This window comes from Humulus lupulus, chromosome 7, assembly GCF_963169125.1.
Source record: "Humulus lupulus chromosome 7, drHumLupu1.1, whole genome shotgun sequence".
Lineage (NCBI taxonomy): Eukaryota > Viridiplantae > Streptophyta > Magnoliopsida > Rosales > Cannabaceae > Humulus > Humulus lupulus.
Window position 1 is genome coordinate 140,188,904 of NC_084799.1, and position 21,001 is coordinate 140,209,904.

General features: G+C 36.1%; 1 non-coding gene and 1 pseudogene across 1 annotated transcript; both read left to right on the forward strand.

The window, feature by feature from the left end:
* The first annotated feature begins 6,312 nt into the window (after positions 1-6,312).
* LOC133793281 (small nucleolar RNA R71) lies at positions 6,313-6,419 on the forward strand. The gene has a single exon (XR_009874733.1). It is a non-coding gene; the product is annotated as a small nucleolar RNA R71 (small nucleolar RNA).
* Positions 6,420-19,157: 12,738 nt separating this feature from the next.
* LOC133789937 (psbP domain-containing protein 3, chloroplastic-like) lies at positions 19,158-20,664 on the forward strand (annotated as a pseudogene).
* The last annotated feature ends 337 nt before the right edge of the window (positions 20,665-21,001 follow it).

The window sequence follows — 21,001 nt, forward strand, 5'->3', positions numbered from 1 at the left end:
ATAAATTAAATTAAAATTAATATTTTCAATTATAAAATATATTATAATAAATTCATGAAAATATTAATTAAAAATTAATTTATTTTACACTTTAAAACTAATAAATTTGCATTTTTGAGCACTAATCACAACCCCCAACTAGCTTATTGCTAGTCCCTAGCAATTCAAGCGAAAAATAAAATTATCAAGTTGAATAATCAAGTCAAACCAAGCAAAATCATCTAAGCATTTTCAAAGTATCAGCAAAAAGTCAGAAATTACTATCTAAGCTACAATAGTTGCGATTTCAGAGTTGTGTGTGTGTGCACCAAACCATATTCTTTTTATCACAAGTCATAACACAAATAGTATTGAAAAATCTCCAAAGTATAAAGATCTCAACTCCAAATTCCTCACGGGCATTGAAAGTATTTGTATGGGAATGATTACACTCTTGGAGTTGGAAATGTAATAGTTTACACTCAACTGAGAAAAGATAAACTTTTTAGGACAAACGATCTGAACAAATATTGATCACAAGATAGGCAAATCAACTTATTGGAATTAAAATGACAAACAACCTTTGGGATTTACATGAGAAAACTCAAAGAACAAAATGGCAACTAATTAGAAATTATAAATAAGAAAATGAACTATCATGATAATAATAATTTTTTTTTTTTTTTAATACAATTACACAAAATAATAGTAATAGAAATATATATACTATTATTTTTTCCTTTAACAATTACAAAACAATAGAAGGAAGTGTTGCTCTTGTTCTTTTTTTTTTCATTTATTTATTATTTTTTTTCTTTTTTTCTTTTTCTTCTTTTTTTTTCTTCATTATTTTGTTTTTTTTTTTTTTAACAAGAGACAACACAAAGATAACAAGGAAATTACAAATACAATACAACACAAACTTATTACAAAGACTTTTCTTAAATGAAAAACATCCCTCTAGTAAATGTCATGTTTTAAATTCCAAAGATGTGACTTTACCAACTCAAATGATCAATAAAAGTTCAAAAAGTTGTTTTCTCAACTCTCACAACTCACCAAGAAATGAAAAACTTTAAACTTGAAATTTCTCTCAACTATTTGTGTTAACAACCAATTTATTTATCATATGTTTGGAAAGTGCACAAAAGAACTCTGAAAATCACTTCTTAATAACTAAACATAGTAAGAACTGACTCAAACCAACAAATTATACTCATGCTTGGATAATTTTGAGAAAATTTGACTTAAAAATTCATCAAGACAATAATGTTTTCCAAATGAATGCTAATGACATAACAATAAGATTTTCCAAATGAAAGCCAATGCATGCTCACCACCCCCAACCAAAAATCAGACAGTGTCCTCAATGTCAAAATGAATAAGCAATGAAAAAGATAAGGAAAGAGAACACCTGGATGATGACCAAGTCCAAGAGGTGAGAGCGAAAATAGCCTGGTAACAAAACCCCAAAACAAAATACAAAAACGAAAAGCATACAAAAATAAAAGAAAGACAGAAAAATAAAGCTAATGAAAAATAAAAATAAAACGAACAACAACAAACCATTCAGAACGTCAGAGTGTATAGATTGGGTCCTTAAGAAGGACCTCTTCAACATGACTCACACTCTCAATGTAATGCTTCAGCCTTTGGCCATTGACGCGAAAAATTCTCCCATCGGTTGGATCCTCGACCTCCACCGAACCGTTGGGGAATACTTGCTTCACTACAAATGGACCAGTCCATCGCGATCGCAGTTTACCGGGATGCAAGTGCAAGCGAGAGTCGTACAGATGCACTTTTTGATTTGGCTCAAAGTGTTTTCGCAGGATTTGTTTGTCGTGAGCGATTTTCAATTTTTCCTTATAAATCCTGGAATGGTCATATGCATCGTTTCTCAACTCCTCAATTTCGGACAACTGGAGTTTGCGATTGATACCTGCGGCATTCAGATCAAAGTTTAGGGCTTTGATAGCCCAGTATGCTTTATGCTCGAGCTCGACAGGTAAATGACAGGCTTTGCCAAAGACAAGCCGATAGGGAGACATCCCAAGAGGGGACTTGAAAGCAGTGCGGTATGCCCAAAGAGCGTCTAGAAGTCGTGTAGACCAATCTTTGCGGTCGGGATTGACCGTCTTTGCCAGAATGTGTTTTATCTCCCTATTGGCTAACTCGGCTTGACCATTGGTCTGTGGATGATAGGCATTTGCAACTTTATGAAGTACACCGTACTTGCGCATAAGAGCCTCAAAGGATCGGTTGCAAAAATGAGTGCCTTGATCACTGATGATAGCGCGAGGGGTACCGAACCTTGATAACACATTTTCTTTCAAGAATTTGACAACTGTAGCGTTATCATTGGTTCGACATGGTACAGCCTCGACCCATTTGGAAACATAATCCACAGCGAGAAGAATGTAAAGGTAGCCAAAAGAAGGTGGAAACGGTCCCATAAAGTCTATCCCCCAACAATCAAATATTTCGATAACAAGAATTGGGTTCAAGGGCATCATGTGCCGACGGGATAAGGATCCTAACTTTTGGCACCTTACACAAGAACGACAGAAATCATTGGTGTCTTTGAACAAGGTGGGCCAGTAAAGGCCGCATTGTAAGATTTTTGCAGCGGTTTTCTTCACAGAGAAGTGACCACCACAAGCATCATTGTGGCAAAAATTCAGCACACTAGACACCTCATCGTCGTGGATGCATCTTCGCATGATTTGGTCGGGGCAATACTTGAATAAGTATGGGTCATCCCAAAAGAAATTGCGCACCTCGACCAGAAATTTGCGTTTTTCTTGTGAACTCCATTCAGATGGGAGTTCACATGTTACTAAGTAGTTGACAATGTGAGCGTACCACGGCAACTTAGCAACAGAAAGCAATTGTTCATCGGGGAAATCATCATGAATAGGTGGACCGTCAGTGAGATCGCTGAATTCAAGTCGGGACAAATGGTCCGCGACGACATTTTCAACACCTTTCTTGTCTTTGATCGTTATGTCAAATTCTTGCAGGAGAAGGATCCACCGTATTAATCGCGCCTTAGCATCCTTTTTGGAAAGGAGATACTTAAGGGCGGAGTGATCTGTGAAGATCGTAATAGGTGATCCAATCAAATAAGAGCGGAATTTGTCAAGGGCAAAGACAACGGCAAGCAACTCTTTTTCAGTAGTTGAATAGTTCATTTGGGCACTATTGAGAGTTCGGCTTGCATAATAGACAACAAAGGGTTTTCCCTCCCTTCGTTGTCCTAGCACAGCTCCCACAGCAAAGTTGCTGGCGTCACACATGATCTCGAAAGGAAGACTCCAATCGGGTGACTGAATGATGGGAGCGGAAGTGAGCGAATTGACAAGCGCTCGGAATGATTCCTCACACTTAGGTGTCCACTCAAAGGTAACATCTTTGGCTAGGAGGTTGCTCAGCGGACGAGCAATCATTGAAAAATTTTGTATGAACCTCCTATAGAAACCAGCATGACCAAGAAATGACCTAACGTCTTTGACAGTCTTAGGAGTCGGCAGGTTGGAGATAAGGTCGACTTTGGATTGATCAACCTCAATTCCTTTTTCAGAAACAATGTGACCTAAGACTATGCCAGAAGATACCATGAAGTGGCATTTCTCCCAATTGAGGACAAGTCCCTTCTCGATGCATCGTTTTAAAACAGCTTCAAGATGAAGAAGACATGTCTCAAAGGAGTTTCCAAAAACGGTTAGGTCATCCATGAATATTTCCATTGATTTTTCAATCATGTCACTAAAGATGCTCATCATGCATCTTTGGAAAGTAGCTGGTGCATTACACAAGCCAAATGGCATACGCCGAAAAGCAAAAGTGCCAAAGGGACAAGTGAAAGTGGTCTTATCTTGATCCTCCAATGCAATCTCAATTTGATAATAGCCAGAATAGCCATCAAGGAAGCAATAGAAAGGATGACCAGCTACACGTTCAAGGATTTGATCAATGAATGGGAGTGGAAAATGATCTTTGCGGGAGGCGGCATTTAATTTTCTATAATCAATGCACATGCGCCACCCCGTCACCGTTTTTGTGGGGACAAGGACCCCTTTTTCGTTTTGGATAACGGTGACACCAGATTTCTTGGGCACAACTTGAGTTGGACTTACCCATTTGCTATCTGCTACCGGGTAAATAATACCAGCATCTAGCAATTTCAAAACTTCATTTTTTACAACTTCCTTCATCGTGGGATTCAGTCGCCGCTGAGGGTCTCTTCGAGGGATGGCTTCGTCCTCTAGATTGATTCGATGGGAGCAAATTAAAGGGCTAATACCTTTGATATCAGCAAGCGTCCAACCTATCGCAGATTTATGCGTTCGCAGTAACTCGAGTAACTGCAATTCTTGAGAATTTTGAAGGTTGGATGAGATGATAACTGGAAAGGTTTCACCGTCTCCCAAGAAGGCATGTTTCAAACCCTCGGGAAGTTGGGTCAATTGAACAATTGGAACCTCTTCGGTTGAAGTTTTTGGCTGTGCCCTCTCGCGAGGTAGCTCTTCAAAGCGAGGTTGCCAAAACTGAGTCCTTCTATTGCGTGAGTCTATGCGATCTGATATTGCAAGAGTAGACTCAATAGAGCTTGGACTTTCGTTGTCAGACAGAAGGAGGAGTTCATCAAGATTATCAAAGTTGTTGCGCAATTGAACCTCCTCGGGAATTAAAGAGTCAATCATGAATGTTTGATAGCATTCATCATCTTCTCGGGGTTGTTTCCCGATGTGGAAGATATTGACTTCTAGAGTCATGTTTCCAAACGATATCTTCATTAGACCATTCCGACAATTGATCAAAGCATTTGCAGTAGCAAGGAATGGTCTTCCGAGGATAATAGGAATTTTAGACTCCATGTTCACCACAGATTGGGTATCAAGAATAAGAAAATCCACGGGGTAATAGAATTTTTCAATTTGTACCAATACATCCTCAACGATACCCCTAGGCTTTTTGGTGTAACGATCAGCAAGCTGTAGTACAACAGATGTTGGCTTCATTTCTCCAAGACCGAGTTGCGAGTATACAGAGTAAGGCATGAGATTGACACTCGCGCCAAGATCAAGTAAAGCTTGGCTGACTTCATGGGTCCCAATTTGGCAAGAAATGGTGGGACAACCGGGATCTTTGTATTTTGGCGGTGTCTTTTGTTCAATCACCGCACTCACTTGCTCGGTCAAGAAAGCAGTCTTCTTGACGTGGTGCTTCCTTTTTGCAGTACAAAGATCCTTGATGATTTTGGCATAAGCGGGCACTTGTTTAATGATGTGAAGCAAAGGAAGATTAATCTTCACTTGTGTCAAGTGCTCAAGGAGTTCAGCTCGGTTATCAGGAAGTTTCCCAGCAGGTTTCAAAGCCTGGGGAAATGGTACCTTTGGAGTGGCATTGAGTGGTGGATTTTCAGGAATGACTTTTGGAATACTAGGAGAGTTGGATTTAATGGGTGGGTCTGGCAAAGTTTTACCGCTTCTCGTTGTGATGGCATTCACTTCCTTGACGTTTTGATCATTTGAATTTGAAGATTGGGCCATGTGTTGGCCTTGAACATTGAATTTCGGTTGGGAAGGAAGTTTGCCTTTTTCCGGAATAGCCAAGGATTCAGTCAATTTTGAGAATTGACATTTCATGTCCTTGATTTCTTCCATCATTTGGCGATTCAATTTGGATTGTTCCTCCATGAATGCATGAAGAGTATTCTCGAGAGAATTTCGTTGTGGATGAGCATTGTAATGAGGTGCAGAATACGCCTTTGATGGTTGAACTTGTTGCTCATTTCTCCATTGGCCTCCAAACGATTGAGCTTGGTTGGACTCTCTCCAACTGAAATTTGGGTGGTTTCTCCAACCAGGGTTGTACGTATGGGAGAATGGCTTGTTATATGCCCCTAAGGCATTGCATTGCTCCTCATAAACCCCCCTCATTTCATTCAAAGCTAAGCAGTCCTTAGCTAAGTGCTCCGTCCCTCCACAAACAAAGCAAGGTTCTTGCGGTTCCGCTTGAGTGACCATGTGCGACTTTTGCCCATTTTTCGTCATTAAGACCTCAAACTGCTTTTTCAAAGCTTCGAGTTGGGCCTTAATACTATCCTCTTCTCGAAGTTGATAGATCCCAGATGGTTTGTGTCGGTTGGTGCTGTCAGTAGCACTTGGACCAGTCCAGGTGTGAGACTTTTTTGCAGTTTCTTCGAGATATTCAAGAGCATCGTCTGGCTCTTTTTCGAGGAATTCACCATTGCATAGCATCTCTACAAACTGGTGCTCACGACTCGTGAGGCCTTCATAGAAGTAACTGACCAAGCGCCAGTTCTCATAGCCATGGTGCGGGCACTGATTTAACAGATCTTTGAATCTTTCCCAGACTTGATAGAACGTTTCATTGTCTTTTTGGGAGAATGTGGAAATCTGTCGTTTTAGACTGTTGGTCTTATGGCTGGGGAAGTGTTTCAGAAAGAAAGATTTGGTCATCTCCTCCCATGTTCCAATCGACCTAGGTCTCAAAGAGTACAACCAGCTTTTGGCTTTGTCCTTCAAGGAGAAAGGGAAGAACTTCAGTCGCACAGCATCGGCATTGTCGGCTCGGTTATAGAACGTGGCTACCACCTCCTCGAATTCTCTGATATGCACGTATGGGCTTTCGTTTTCCATTCCATGAAATGTAGGCAGGAGTTGAATCATGCCAGGTTTAAAGTCTAATGCGGGCATATTAGGAGGGAAGATAATGCATGAAGGCGTGGAAGTGCGAGTAGGATGGAGGTAGTCATTGAGAGTTCTTGGCTGGATTTCATCATTGCGAGCCATTGCAAATGGGTTATTATCAGGGAAATTTTGTGGAGAAGCTGGATTGGTGGAAGGAGTTTCGGTAGGAGTGGCAGATGAATTGGAAGAAGTGTCACTGGAAGTTTCGTGATGATTCATCCACTCTCGGAAATCAGAATTAGATTTTTTTTATGTCTCTTTTTTTTTTATTTATTTTTCTTTTTGATTTTTTTTTTTGATTGATTTTTTTTTTTTTTTTTTTGTTAAACTTGTTCCCAGGTAGAATTGGAGGTTTTCAGGTGATCTCCAACGCCTTACTAGAACTCCCCGAGGTTACTAAGTAAGTATGGTGGATCACAAGCCAACCTTTTCGACCAAACAACCTTTAAGCAAAGTGAAATTGCTTATTTTGACAAAACAAGCTTGGTTTTCTTATAGTAATAAGTTCAACAATGTAATAATGCAAAGGTAGATGCTCGAAATGTTCCCAGGCCGATTGGGAAGGTTGCCAAGGTACCGCTTTAGGCCCACACTTGCCTAGACAGAACTCCCCGAGGTTCCCAGGTAAGTGTGGAGGGTAACGCTATCACAAACCTTATTTAACAACCAATCTTTCTAGACAGAACAATATCGGTTTCTACCATTTGTAATATTACACAATTGTTCCTAATACTAAGAGTTTTATGATCGAAATTTTATGAACAATTTTATGCAATTTTATGTTTTTTTTTCTTTTTTTTTTTAAAACTAAATTCTAAGGAAAACTAAGGCAAAGGAGAAGAGAAACATAAACTAAGTAACAAAATAATAATAAAAAAAAAACACAAAACACAATAAAATAAAGAAAATAAAATTAAAGTGAAGAGAAAATAGCAAGTTTAATCTATTTTTTTTTTCAAATATGTATTAAGAAAAAAAAAATAGAATAGAAATTAAAAAAGAAAAATTGAGTAAGAAAAAAATTTATATAAGTATTAAAAAAAAAAAAAAAAAGAAGAAAAATGGAAAGGGAAACAAAGAAATAAAAATAAGAATATATATATAATTTTTTTTGTTTTTTTCTGTTTTTTTTTTTTCGTTGTTGCTTTTTTTTATTTTTATATATATATGTATATATATATATATATGAATATAAATATAAATATATATATATATTGTTTTGGTTACCGAAAAAAGGAAAGTGTAAAAGAAAAGAAGAAAAAAAAATATATATATATATATATAAGTAAAGATTTTTTTTTTTTTGGTTTTTTTTTGTTATAATAATAATCTAATTAATTAAAAAAAATAGTAAATAAAAAAAAATACTAACACAATATTTATTCCAACAAAAACACAAATAAAGTTACTAATATTTTTGTAAAAATTTCACTAAACCTTTGAAAATTTACCTCCCCGGCAACGGCGCCAAAATTTGTTTAACGCCCAAAATGTGACAACCACTAAGCGGTGGTTGTAGTATAATCGGGCGGTCGATCCACAAGGAGGTAACCTAAATCAAAAGATTAGTAGAAAATAACACAAAAAGTTAGTAACAAGAAATAAATAAAATTGTAAATGGAAAGAGGTTTGAGATTTTGATATTGTATTTTTTTTTTGATGAAATGATAAAGTGAGATAGGTGAGATAAATGTAAGATGTAATCAAGAGTTTGAGAAATGGAAAGGGTTCAAGAATCATCCATATGCTTGCTTAGTTACTTGGTTACTTGATTTAAAAATACACAAGTAAATAGTTCACATTCCAACATTTACTTGGAAAATCTAACATTAAAGTCCATAGTTTTCCTAACAAAAGTTCATTTGAGTTATAAAGTTCTTTACTTTAAAAGTACAATGCTAATCTTATGAAAAATCTAAAAATGACAAAATACCCAAAGGCAATAATGTAATAGAAGATTAAACATAAAATTATGTATCAATATTACTTTTACTAATTAGAAGCACATAGAAAGAGCATGACTAATCCTATATACTATTAGCATAAGTAAATAAAGATAGCAAAATAAAGATAGAGATGAAAGAACATAAATAACTCAAGTATATTACATTAAGAACATAGTAAATCAAAGTAGCAAAATAACATCACTTGCATATGGAATCATCCCTAACCTTCCTAGGAAGATTAGGCCATTATGCTCATGATTCTCACAAAATTCTAAGAAGAAAATATGAGAAGAAAGTGAGTAGAAATTTTGCTATAGTTTCATTACTCTCAAAATTACATACCAAATGTGAAGAAAGTGTCCCTATTTATAGATGGGGAAAATGACTAAAAAGAAATTAAATAACAATTTGGGGTTTACAAAATAAATCTGAAATATTAATAATAAAATATGATTTTGAAAAATCAAATCTTATTATAAATATTAACCTAGTTATTTTGGTGTATGGTCAAATTTGCCTTTTTCAAAAACACCAAAAAAAAGATGAACTTTAAAGCTTAAAGTAGTAATTTGCAAAGCCCAAAGTGCACAAAATATGGGCTGAAAGGTGGCTGTGGCAGATGAGGGTTTTGACCCATTCCCAACCAATGGGATTGCGCCATGTAGGCGGCTGGGAATGCTGGGGAGGCACGTTGGGCCTGCTGGAAGAAAGCTTGGGTCAGAATGTGCTGAAGCTGCATTGGGCCTTGAGGACTTGGGCCTTTGTTGGGATGGCCTGCGCTGGGAGCTTGCTGAAGGAGGCTTCTTCGGATGTGATAGACGTTGGAGGTGTTGATTGAGTGCATGGCTGAAGGGAAATTAAATATGCATATATGCATATAAATGCTGGAAATGGAACATGCGTTGGGCCTCAGCAAAAGAAGGCAAGGATACATGATATATGATATGCATATATGTGTATGGTGGTCAATGCAGGTGTTGAAGGAGGAGCTGGGACGCGTGGCAGGCGGTGGCGGTGACACGTGGCAGCTGGGCAAAGAAAAGGGAGAGCTTGTGATGGGCTTGGGCCAACGGGCCTGAGCTCCATTTCTTCCAAAAATACCACTTTCTTCCTTTTCTTTTTCAGTTTTAATTATTTCTCTATTCTCCATTTTTATTAGTGTCCAAATGCAATTTATTTCCTGAAAATTAAACATAAATTAAATTAAAATTAATATTTTCAATTATAAAATATATTACAATAAATTCATGAAAATATTAATTAAAAATTAATTTATTTTACACTTTAAAACTAATAAATTTGCATTTTTGAGCACTAATCAGCTGATTTAAAGATCTCCAAGAACATCAAAATGAGGGGGAGTAAATGCACACAACACTATCTTTTTCGCTTGATCAAATTTTTGTCTCACTTGGTTTTTCTGATAAGGTTTTTAATGAGACAGTATTTATGGACATTCAAGAAGGAGTATTATAAATATTATATATATATATATATGAATATCCATAATAATCGAAAATCACCAGGTTACCTAAAACTAAATATCAACATTAATTATTGATTGTATTTGCAGTACTTACTTGATTTTCCTAGATCATATTTATGTGTATAAATAGGGTTCATCCTTATTGAAATAATACACAAGAGTTTCACCATCTTTTTACATTTCTCTCTATTACTCTGTCTAATTATTTTTTTAAACAAGACAATTCGACCAATCGTTGTTTTTAAAAAAAAAATAAAAAATACAAGTAAATGGCGGGTAACTTGACATTCGAAATTGATGGTAATTATTTTTCCAAATATAGGAAATGTATTCATATTTATTTATATGCTGTAGCATTTATTAGATTGCACGGAAAAATTCCCCTAACCAAACTCACGAGTATAGACTAGAAATTTTTACAGTGCAACTAATAGTTGTCGGTCCTTATTTATGTTGGACCGCTTGGTGACACTTTTTTATGTTTTATTTAGAAAAAATGACCACTTTGAGTTATTCATTTAAAGACGACTATGTTTCTCAGTAAAACGCTATTTATCAAATGACCATCATTTTGGTGTCAACACAATTAATTCGTTGTTGATATAGTTTTATCTAGGTATAGTTACAAGCTAATAGAATTGAGACATATAATTTTACATTTTTTTACCTTGTAAAATAAAGAATTTTGATTAATTAATTTCATTTTGACAAATTAGAGTACAAACAATACAGAACACAACACCCTCTAACTACGAGGGAAAAAAGTAATGATCATATTATTATTTTTTTGTTGGAATAGAATGTAGTGTTATTCAAGATAGAAAATACAATTAGGAAATTAGGGGAATGTAAATATCTAACCTAAAAAGTTTATCTTCTAGTCAAAAGAGATGCTAAATCAATTTATGAACCGCAATGTAAATCAATACACTAAATATTCTAAGTAATGATCATATTATCAATTGGTCATTAATTTGTTTATATGCGATAAACTCTTTTTTTTTTTTTTTTATTTCCATTATAAATCTTAGCAATTCAACCATACAGATTCATCAATTTTGTTTGTAGTATTGCATTAAATTTTAGGCTAAATACTTGTGTGTGGCACTTGATGGTAGAACATGCATACATGCAAACTCACACTTAAAACTTCGTAATTAAAAAAAAAATAAGCCGGAATTCGGGGTCCAAAAAAAGCTTCCACTTTCGTTACCAAAACTTTGGAAGAAAGAAACAAAAAATACATGATAATGAAAGCTATATATTATATTATTATATGTGATCAAGCTGATCACATATAATTTTTCGATCACTTCGATGGAAAACATATCTATATATGATATATCCCCACATATATATATATATATATATATTTCATCATATCCCGGGGCGACAATCATCCATGTACAAAAAAAGTCGTTATAACCAACTCAATGGACTAGTTGGCAGAAGGCACCTTTCACCAAAAATAGCTAGCTAGGGCACAAAAACCCTGATAGACTGACTATGCACAACATCAATCAAGGCTTCTTGGAGTTGGAGTGGTTGATGGGAGAGCAGCCAGGAGTGGCACCAAGAGTGTGGTAGTTGACGAACCGGCTGGGAGCTGAGGCGTGGCGGAACCCTTTGGGGAGGCAACCCTTGAAGTCTCTTTCCCTGAAAACTTGCTTCTGGCCAGGGTTCAAGTGTGGCCTCATTGTAACATAATCTTGAACATCATCCGTCGCTAAAGGCCTCACCACCGTGCTTGGAGCACTAGAAGGAATGGCTCTGCCGCCCATTGAAGTATCCAAACACGATAGTAACAATAAGACTACCATGACTACATTAACACGATTCTTCATCATAGCTGATGACATCTCTCTCGACGATCAGTTATATCTTTGAAAAATAACAAGTGCGTCCGTAAGAATAAGAATTGGAAGAGAAGAAGATTTGATATTTTGTTGGTGGGAAAGTTTTGAGAGAGGAGGGGGTGTATTTATAAGACGAGGTGGGGGTGAAATTTTTTAAAAAAATTAAAAAAGGTCGAGGGGTTTCATAAATAGGCTCGTGATGAGTTAGCTGATATACGATGAAGAAGGAATAGGTGATTTTGTTATTGGGTGGGTTGGGTGCGGTGGGTGCTGTTAATGTATTTTACGATGTGGGGATATCGAAAGGCAAAGTGAGAGAATGCCCGTGAGTTTGTGTTATTACAAATATACAAAGTTCGAAATAAAGTTCGAAATAAAGTTCGAACCCCTTCGCTATATGGTGTGGTGTATCATGATTTTCATTTAATATTATCTACATTTATGCATTTAATAAATGCATTAAATTTATTTATTTTGGAATTAATAGTAACAACTCTAAAGATGTTTAATATTTAGTAGTTTTGATAATGTGTTGAAGAAAGCTGGTTTTGGCGTCCCGTGCGTCTTAATTAGTAATTAATTTCCCTTGGTGGAAGTCATGGGGTTGAGAGTAAATGTGGGCACCGTTTGGATGAAATGAAATAATGAATGTAAAACCAAACAGAAAGCAATTTCTAATTTTATAAGTAGAAAAATAACTTTTTTACCAACAATATTTAATTTGTACGCAATATATGTTACTGGATGTTAGATTAAACATATTTAATTGTAACATGGAAGAAATTGGTTTTGAATATATTTGATACATAATAATGGTGAAAGAATATGAATGCGGAATTTGTTTTCAATGCTTATATTGGGTATATATATCTTGTCAGAAACCGTTTAAATTAACAATGAGGCTAATTTGAATATTAAAATTTGCAGAGATGTAGTGATATGGCGAGACTCATTTAACTTAAGTCCACAAATTTCAGAGGCAATATACAAAAATCAGACTCTATGTGACCTTGTGCTGAGAGCCGAGCCAAATATATCTAGACTAGAGTAATATATAGAGTAAACTTTTTTGTTAAACAAAAAAAGAGAGGATAATTTAATCTTACACTGTGTCTCTCACCCTAAAATAATTCTATTACTAATTACTACTCATGGGTCCTAAATATTATTGTATGCTAGCTCATCAGCTGGGAAGTTGAAAACTAATTAAGCTCCCATACCAGTAAGCTTTTTTGGGCCATAAAGACAAATGTGTCACGTAAAATGAAGCAGGGCTTGAATATTAATAGCTGGGGTTGTGAATTTTAATGCTCATGATGTTCTTTTAGTGGTTGGTACATTATGTGTAAATCAAAAGAGTATGTAAAGGATTTCATTAAATAGTATCTACCTTCATAAAAATACAAACATACACATTCATATTTCCCTTATACTAAATACAAATAGTACCGGTATATATACAACTTTCTTTGTGAAAGGTTTTTTTTATTAAATAAAAAAGATTGTGAAGTTACTTTAATTAAGGTTTCCAACATGTGCATGCCTACCTTACAGCAAAGAGAGAAACGTACAATTACTTTAGTAGTAGAATTTACTACCATATTTATTACCATTAGAGAATTGCGCCCTCCTCCAAAGCCAAAATTAATATTACTCTACATAATTTATGATCAGCACACCCACATAAGATTATTATTATTATTATTATTATATTCTGGTTCATAGTCCTCTACTTTTTTTTAAAGGCATTTAAAAAAATGAATAATTTGAACTTAGCTGGACTTATAATTGTAAACATTAAATGTTTCAAAATTGTATAATTTATATATAGACAAGGTTGCGGAAACATTTAAGATTACAAAAAGTAAATTGCCTCAATCCAAATGGTAAAAAACCCCTTACAACTCTAACAAAAATATACATTACATGAAATACAATTTTTAGCGACCAAATGTGGCTGCTGATATCAGATGGGTAATTTTTTTGATTAAAAATATTACTTGCGGCGACATTTTTATTATTAGTAGCGACATAATAAATTCAAAACACCCTAAAAAAAAAAGTGAAAAATTTCCCTCCAAAGTTAATATATAAGACTATTAGCGGTGACACGTGTCGCCACTAATAGTCACTACATCAATTAATAAAATATCAGCAACGACTATTAGCAGCGACACGTGTCGCCGCTAATAGTTTTATATAAGCATGGGCATGAACATAGTCTAATAGACCATTTAATTTGCTTCCACGTTTATTTATATATATACCCATATAGAATAATTGTCCTATATATACATATTATTATTAAAAGAAGCTTTTACGTTTCTCTATATATATATTATTATTATTATTATTAAAAGTGATCAAAATTATTTAAACATTTTACATTTCTATAATAATTATTATTATTATTATTATAAGTTAAAACCCTATATTATTTCTCTCACAAACGTTTTCAACCTTTCTTTCCTCTCAGAACCCAGCCGCCTTCCTCATACCTATTTTTCTTTCTCTGATCTGCCTCCCTCACTCACCATCTAGGTGGAAGGCAACACACTGCCTGGGTCAAAGGCGACGCTTTGCTTCCCACTCTCTGTCTGGGTCGAGTGCATCGAGTCAATGCCGCTTCTCTCTCCATCTGGGTCGTGCATTTTCTAGCTTTCTTTAAAGCTACAAGAGAAGTTTGAATCCTTCAAATTGTTAACCCGTCCCTCTCAAAGATCTTAGTGTAAGGCACCACCTCAACAATCGACTGAGGAAATAAGTGAATAGGTTGATATTGTGAATGTCATGAATTAACAGCTTCTGTACGTGTATCAGCAGCTTCCACCTGAAAAACGTTCGACAACAAACGTGGAGATGCAAAATACATATCAGCGGTTTTTTGAGAAGAATGTAAGCTCGTCTTCTGAAACTCAGACACATCACACGTCTCAAGCTTCAGCTTCTCAGACTTCACTAGGCCATCCCGACACGTCTGCACCAACTTTTTCATCTCAACTTTGGCTCAGCCATATATGTATCAACGGCCGATACCTCCGTACCCTCAGACTTATCATCCTCATATGAGTAAACTTTCGTCTCCAACAGCCATTTGGCTTATGGTATTGAGATATTCAAATTAATATTGTGTAATAAAAAATCTACACAATAATGGACAATATTTGATAGTTACAAATTTGTTACTGTAATTGTAACTCTCAAATATGTTACACATTTGTATTACACACTATTCAAATGTTGTAACTCTCATTTATATGTTACAACATGTGACACTTTTTGTCACATTTATTTAATCTAAAACATATATTATAAAATAATATAACATTTCTACTAGATTAAATAGTTATCTATTGTAACACTTATTTAATCAATCAACAATATAACATATCCCCCACTTGATTAAATAATAACTCTCTCTTATAGAAGTCATTGTATTGATGAATAAAGTAAAGTATTCTTCAACTTGAACTTTGCTATAGAGTAATTATCACAATTTTTTTTGATAATTTTGTTGCACTAGGCATTGAACCATATTTCCATGATAAAAAATCAGTGATAACACACACACCTTTGACATGTGTACTTTCCATTCATGGACGTTCTTGAGAATTGTAACGCTCCACATCACTATGGCTATTTCTTGGAATGACGACTGGCCCTACAAACCAACACGAGTCTTTCTAGCATGCTTTGTCCTCACTCGCACGCTTCTTAGGAAAACTTCCCAAGAGGTCACCCATCATGAGACTACTCCAGGTCAAGCATGCTTAACTTTGGAGTTCTCAAGTGATGGGCTACCGAAAAGAAGATGCATCTTGTTGGCATAGGTAGTATCCATCAATCCATTTAAGTCATCTTCAACTGTGTAGTCCCATACCTACACAGTCTTAGAATCATCATACTTGATCTTCCCCAAACTATGTGGGATTGCACAACTTTTTACCTGGTCTTTCCCCTTGCGGATCACGGGATTCTGACTGTCACAATCACCCCACCCTTAGGGGTCTAACGTCCCTGTCGGCCACACTTCCAGCTGGGTCAAGGGTCTATTACCATTTGTAACGCTCCACGTCACTATGGCTGCTTCATGGAATGATGACTGGCCCTACAAACCAACACGAGTCTTTCCAACGTGCTTTGTCCTCACTCTAATGCTTCCTAGGAAAACTTCCCAGGAGGTCACCCATCATGAGACTACTCCAGGTCAAGCACGCTTAACTTTGGAGTTCTCAAGTGATGGGCTACCGAAAAGAAGATGCATCTTGTTGTCATAGGTGGTACCCATCAATCCATTTAAGCCATCTTCAACTGTGTAGTCCCATATCTACACAGTCTTAGAATCATCACACTTGACCTTCCCCAGGAGATCTGGGATTTCACAACTTTTTACTTGGTCTTTCCCCCTGCGGATCACAGGATTCTGACTGGCACAAGACTACTCTCAATTCTCATGAGAGGCAGCACCACCCGTAGGTCCATATAGGTAGAACTCTTACAGTATTTTGTTACCAAAAATACTTGTCTTCACAAGACTGGATTCTATTAAAAAATCTCTCAGTTTTAACCCTCAATTTGGTAACTCACAAGTACTCAACATCTCAGATGAGACTGTTTTGAGTACAACTAATATTCACTTGATTGACTTGTTAGTACCTGTTGAACTTAACACTAGTTAAGTAACTAGTGTTAAGATAGGTTACCTTCAATTATGAATCTCTTTAGGGAGTTTAAGTCTCATCCCTTGAGATGATGTAGCCACTAAATCTCTCGTTAGTGGCTTAGTGAAATGATCCGCCAAGTTTTCACTTGCTCTTACATAGGATAATGAGATGACTCCTCTTTGAATCAATTCTCTTACATATCCATGTCTTAGACTAATATGTCTAGACTTCCCATTATACACCTGCTGTATGCTCTAGCAAATGTTGCTTGGCTATCACAATGTATCGATATAGTGGATACATTCTCTTTGATTAGGGGTATCTCCATCAAAAGATCCTTTAACCATTCGGCCTCTTTGTCAGTAGCATCTAGAGCTACGAACTCTGCTTCCATAGTGGAATGAAATATACACGTTTGTTTCTTGAAACCCCAAGAAATTGCACCCCCACCAAGTGTAAATACCCAACCAGTGGATGACAAGTTGTCCCCAAGATTAGATATCCAGCTTGCATCTGTATATCCTTCTAAGATTGATGGAAATTTGGAGTAGTGAAGGCTTAGTCCTTTGAATTTCTTGAGATAACCTAGGACTCTCCCAATCGCCTTCCAGTGATCCACACTTGGATTACTTGTAAACCTATTAAGTTTACTTACCGCAAATTCTATGTCAAGTCTAGTACATTGGGTGGCGTACATAAGACTCCCTATAGCACTTGCGTACTCAAATTGAGCCACCACTCTTCCTTCATTCTTCTCTAGTTTTACACTATGGTCGAATGGAGTATTAACATCTTTAACCTTGAGATGGTTAGATTTGTTCAATACTTTATCAATATTGTGGGCTTGCCCCAAAACAAAGCCCCCACTATGTTTATTCACTTTGATAGCCGGTATGGTGTCAACTTCTCCAAGATCTTTCATCTTGAAGGTTGGTGATAGAAACCTCTTCGTTTCTTCTATTCCTTTCATGTTATCACTTCGGATGAGAATGTCATCCACATATAGACAAACAATGATTACATATCCCTTACAAGTTTTGGAATATAAACACTTGTCTCCATTGTTATGTCTAAACCCATTATACATGATGGCTTGATCAAATTTCTCATGCCATTGCTTACGTGCTTGTTTCAATCCATATAAGGATTTTACAAGTGTACATACTAAATGTTCATATCTTGGCAGGACAAACCCTTCGGGTTGTTCCATATAGACCTCATCATTGAGGTCACTATTAAAGAATGTTGTCTTGACATCTTTTTGATGAACATACAAGTTGTGTATAGAAGCCAAAGCGAACAACATTCTTGTAGAAGTTGTTCTTGCAACAGGTGCATAGATATCGAAATAATCAATACCCTAATTTTGCCTAAACCCTTTAGCTACTAATCTATATTTAAAGGTTTGGATAGTACCGAAAGTGTGATATTTTCTCCTAAATACCCACTTACACACAATTGGCTTAGACCTCGATGGGAGGTCTACCAAGTCTCAAGTGTTGATGGAAATAATGGAATCCATCTCATCATTGATGGCTTCTTTCCAAAATGCATTATCTCTTGATTGCATGGTTTCTCTATAAGTCTTAGGATTATCATCAATGAGAAGTACAATAGGAATTTTCCTAATGAATTCCTCTCAATTTCCTTTTACCATGTAGAAAGAAATTTGTTGAGAATCTATCTCATCCAATCCTAGACTTTTCTCATTTCTAGCCCTTTGACTACTTCTAAGTTTAGTGGGTTGCTCTACATTCCTTTGAGAATTCTCCTCTTGAGAATCATTTTTGGATATAGATGCTTGAGAATTGTTCTCATATAACAAATTATCATTTAGGGATGTAGAAGCTTGAGAATTGTTGTCACATAACATGCTCTCAAATAATTCAACTTCTCTAGATTCAATCACAACATTAGACTCTAAGTCTAATAGCCTATAAGCTTTACTATTGTTGGCATAACCAAAAAAAAGCTCACTTTATGGCTCTTGAACCTAACTATGTTTTATTAGGTTCATTTTTCCTGCAATATGCAAGACACCCCCACACATTGAAGTACCCTATGTTGGGTTTTCTTCCTTTCAATAACTCATATGGAGATACTACAACAATTTTTCTCAAATATTACATTAAAATATAGCATAATTTTAGAAGTGCTATTGATAGGGAGACTTGGAGAAAAAAAGACCCGGGGAAAAAAAAAATTAGGCGGCAAACACTTTTTGCCGCCTGAAATTGACAAAAGAGAACAGAAAAAAAAACTTATCCCTAATCTTTCAGTGCCTCTCTCTCTCTCTCAAATCCCTAATCCCTACCAGCGTGCCTCTCTCGCTCTCTCTCTACCAGTGTGCCTCTCTCTCTCGCTCAAATCCCTAATCTCTACCAGTCTTTCTCTCATTACATTCAGTCTCAAATCCCTAATCTCTCAGTGCATTCAGTCTTTCTCTCGTTCGCTCTGCCTTGCTCTTTCTCTCATTCGCTCTCTCACATTCTCTCAGCTTTCTAACCCTCGCGCCATTGAACCACACCTTGCTGAAGCCTCCCTCACGCCGGTACTCACGCAACTGAAGCATTTGTGAGAAATGGGCTTCTTTCTTTCTATCTCTAATTATTATTAACTCTAACTGTTTTTTTTTTCTTCTTGGCAGTTTCCAAAATAGGAGGCAAATTTTGGTTGGCATGACCATGAGTTTTGCTGGGTTTTCGTGTAATCCAATTTTGTCCAATGCATTTGCAGAGACCGGTATCATTGCCTTCCCTTCTTCAAAGTTACCATTTTTAGTTCTTATTCTAAAGTGGGTATTGGGTTATTCTTACAGAAGTGGCAGAGGGTTTTCGTATCTACAATGATGATGTAAACAAGTTCAAGATATCTGTACCAAAAGGTGAGCTGAAAATGGCTGCCTTTTCAGTTCAGCTTGTGTTGTGTATAATTTCAATTATTTGCTTTTTGTAGGGTGGTCATTGGCTGCAAGTGAGCCTGATGGGTTCAAATCCGTCACTGCTTTCTACCCAGAAGGGAACACTAGCCCCAACGGTATGAATTGTAGTTTTCTTCCTTCACCAACTGATTGATCTCTATGTGTTTGATAAAATGCCTCAATGGGGTTTGGTTTGGTTTCATTTTTCACCACTACTAGTGAGCGTTGTGATTACGGGGCTTGGTCCAGATTTCACCAAGATAGAATCATTCGGCAAAGTTGATGAGTTGCTGAGACTCTGGTGGGCTTCCTCAAATTCTGCCAAGTAGTTACATTTTTTTATTATTATTATTATTTATTTTCCTTTCTTAAACTCAATTCGTAATCTTTACGAACAGGTGAGTGGATTGGACAGGAGCTGGCAAAGACCACCAGGTGTGGAAGCCAAACTTATCAACAGTAAATCTTCCAATGGTAAGACTTTATATAATCCAGCATTCTAGTCCTGGTTTTAGCAAACTCTGGTATGGACTATGTGGTATAATTTGAACTGAATCATGCCAGGTTTCTACTACATCGAGTACACCCTGCAAAGACCAGGGGAGACTCACAGATACTTGTTCTCAGCGTTTGGAATGGCATCCAATGGTTGGATCAACAGGCTATACACCATCACTGGACAGGTATTTATAAATGCTCAAGATTTTGTGTTAATTAGGTGGGGTTCGGGTGGGGAAAGGGTGCGTGTATGTACGTGTGTGATTTAGATAACTGCTTGGTGCATATGTGTTTTTCTGTTTAACTAAGCGTTCAGCTGTAAATTTTGTATAGTCAACTTTCAAATGTGAAGAGCGTAGAAAGAAGTTCTAGGCCATTTGTAATGCGTGTTCTCGATGATGAGGTGGATGACATTGACAATGCATATGAGGAAGCTCAAGATAGAAGCTCCCTTTCCGCTAATAGGTTTAATTTTAACGACCTTTATGTTAGGTATGCATTTAACTGGCCTTGATTGTTTTCCTTTACTTATATTCCATTTATCAATTCAAGTTTTGCATCCCTATTCTGTCATCAAAAGCTTTATTCAGCTGTTGTGTATTAATGTATAAAAATGTATAAAAATGTGGGACATGCCCCTCAAGTGGTTGTTCTTTTGGTTCACCAATATTGAATTAGATCTTTAGTTCTTTTTTTCGAATAGAAAAGGAAATAGCACTGCATAAGTATGCCTTATTATTTTTTGAGCAAAGTATATCCCAAGAGAACAGTATTTCGACTCTTTCCTATTTTGTTTATAACATTAGCTTTTTGTATGTTAACTGTTCATGCCTACTTGTCACTTAAAAAAAAAATACTTTGCTGCCAACAAATAAGTTCTCTTCAGTTGTAACTATCCTAATTTATAAGATATTTCTGCTTTTGTTTTGCTCA